This window comes from Alligator sinensis, unplaced genomic scaffold (genome assembly GCF_000455745.1).
Source record: "Alligator sinensis unplaced genomic scaffold, ASM45574v1 scaffold463_1, whole genome shotgun sequence".
NCBI lineage: Eukaryota > Metazoa > Chordata > Crocodylia > Alligatoridae > Alligator > Alligator sinensis.
In genome coordinates this window covers 832,977-836,186 of record NW_005842584.1, presented here as the reverse complement: position 1 = coordinate 836,186, position 3,210 = coordinate 832,977, and positions in this window count along the sequence as shown.

The following is a 3,210-nucleotide window of genomic DNA, read 5'->3' as shown; positions in this document are numbered from 1 at the left end:
TCTGTGCTGCAACAAAGAAATGCACCCTGCAAAGAAAGCTTCAAATTGGCGGGAAATTCTCCCTTGCACCGGGGTTCTCTTTTGCAGCAGAAAACTCCACCGTGCAAAGAAGCTGCAATTTAGCAGGAACAATTTAGCAGTACTGAAGCACACAAAACAAAAATCACACCCTTTGGGTTGTGACAGCCAGAAATGATAAAATTATAGGCTGTTTCAACCTTTCCCATTATAGCCCATGGGCAAAACATTGAAACAGCATTGAAACAGCAAAATGTTTCGACTTGCCTCATTTTGTTTCAACCATATCTGTTCCGTTTCAATTTTGCTGTTTTGACTTCAAAACAGGTCGAAACAGCATCGAAACAAAACTGATGGCGAAATTTTGCACAGCCCTAGAGGTTACTGCAGCTGAAATGAAACCCAAGTGTTCCCACCCCACAGAGACAAAACTCCAACATAAGGGAAATGGGAAAAAGGCTAAAATGACACTTTGACTTTTTTCTGTTAAAAAACATGGTCAAAGGTACCATGTTTCTGCAAAAGGCTTTGCAATGGAGATGCAGTGACAGAAAACTGCGCCATAAAAAAGATTTTCCACCAGTGAAAATCCTACAAACACCATCAGGTTTTCTCTCCAAGTTCCAATTCTTGGAGTCACGCAACTCAGGGGGATTATCACTTGTTGTTTCTAGCCATTATAGATGCAAGTACAAGCTTGAAACGTATCTGTGTGTGACCATGAAGACTCAGAAAACAGAAAGAACCTAAACTTGCTCCTTTTAAATAGGTCTGGAGTATTATTACAGCCATGACAGTCCAGGAAACGTTCAAGAAGCAAGGGTTTTTTTGAGATATCTTTTATTGGATCTGCTATATAGTTAAGAGATGTTAGGCAAACTTTTGGGTACAAAGTACCCATTGCTCAGACCTGACCAATGCCAGTTTATACCCAAAAGCCTTGTCCAAACACCCCCTTGCCTCTCTTGCTATTTCTAAGTTATTCTCATGATGTTTTTTGGCCTTGCTCATGATTTTTGAAGTCTTGACCTTGATAATATCAGCATAGCTAAGTCACACTGAACTGGCTTAATATCTAGGGTGGAGCCTTGCTGCTTAGTTCAACGGTTAAATCGAAGCTGCCATGCCCACGCCGGCCTGTAACGTATGCTAACACCACCCATTTTATCCACGCCAAGACAATGCTTTCGACTTTGTCATTCCAAATCAGATGACTCCCAACTCCGTGGACATCTCTATTGCTGCTGTGTGCACTGTGAGCCCATCATTGGGAACACACTGACGTCTGGTGGCCAGTGCTGGACTGACAACAATATAAAATACTAACCCTTCTTTGCCCTTTGAATGCGTATGCATACTTGGATTTCAGGTCCTTGCCATACTCCCCTGGGATAGGACGTTATCATCATCGCCCCCATTTTTCGGGGGGCACAAAACAGGATTTAGTCATTTATCACCAAACGTCTGGGGCACGGCCAGGTGTTATCATTCAAACACCAGTTCCCAGCATTTCCAGCACCCAATGCCCAGCTCATACATGATCCTGACTGCTGGTTGTATTTCCTCACTTAGGGTCATGGCTGCCAGATTGAGAATGGCTGTATTAGACGAGAACAGCTTCCAGCCGGGAAGAGGCCCCTATTGTACTAGATGCTGTACAAATACAGTATACTGATTACTGGGAGATAAGGAAGGTAGGATTTGCCTTGCATCCGCTGCTCTGTGGGAACTGCCTGCTCTTACCCAGAAGTAAATGAAAGGTGACCTCTTTCACTGAGAGCCGAGCCGCTATGGGCTAGCTTTTATTTACCCTGGAGTGTCAGCAGAAATTGTGTGCGCTCTTCAAGCTGCCATATACTGAGCAAGGGGCTGCAAGCTATCATCCTAGGGTGCCCCAGGTAGAGGCAACGAGGCCCTAGGACCATTGCACAAGGCACTGGAAAGACCCCAGGACTCTGTGTAGTTCTGTTCACCAATGTTCAATTAACATCAATTGACCTACATTAGAATGGGCGTAAAGAAGGGCCCTGAAGACGGCAAGGGAATGGAAACTTTCTTATGAAAGATCAAAGGAGTGTGGTGTTTTAATTCAACTGGAGATGGAGAGGACAGAAACAGCCTTTACACTAGTGGAAGAGCTTTTTAGGCTGAAAAACAAACACCAGCACCAGGTGAAAAGGCCACAACCTGGCTACAGAGAAGTGAAGACTGTCAATCAAGCATTTTTTAGCCACCAAAGGAACAGGTTCTGAAATGCTCTTCCAAGGAAAGTGGTGAGAGCATTGAACCTGACTGGCTTAAAGACTGAGCTGGGTGAGTCTATGGAAGGGATAACATGACGGGACAGGGACTTCTCAGGTCAACAATCAGCATGTGGGCCACAACTAAGGCTGGCAGGGTTTGACTGGAGTACACGGATCCTCCCACTTAGAAGTCTTGGCCAGAGGATCTCGTTCTCATGTTCATGGCTAGCCTGATCCCTGTTTGAGGATCAAGAAAGATTCTTCCCTAGATAACACTGGCGTGGACTCCGGAGACTTTCCCCACCTCCCTAATGCAGTGTACAGTCCTAATTAGGACCTGTGAATCCTGTATTAACCAGCTACTTCCCTGTCATTACAAGGATGGGCCCTTGGCTCCCCTTTCCCACGTGGCATGCTGGATGGATCCTCAGCATCTTATGGTCAGTTCCTTGGAGTTGCATGGGAGGATCTAAAGTGATTTGGGAGAATCCTTGGGTCTACGGCTGCTTACAAAGGCAGGGAGAGCTGGGCTTGATGGCCCAGGAGGCCCTGGACCACCCTATATCCCCAACACTCATGGCTGAGCATCTGCCTCTGAGCTCTGCACCAGTAGAGAGCTTTGATACCCCCACCAAGCTGCCATTATTTCAAGGTCAACATTCAGCCTTTCCATACAGAGGGACATGGGATTCATTCTTGAACACTGTCTGTCCATGGGCTTAAGAATCGGGTGCCCCTATCCACACGGTACCAGTAGGCTGGCCTTTTGAGTGGGCAGAGACTGGAAGGGACAGCATGCCTACAGTCCTGCACTGCACCCTTCCTCCCTCACCCTGCGAGCAGCTTGGGTGGAAAGACAGCAGCACACAAGATCATCAGAGACCGGTCTCCCTCTCCTTGAGGGCTTCAGCAGCTGGAGAGCCCTGCCTGCAATGGCAACAGCCAGGAG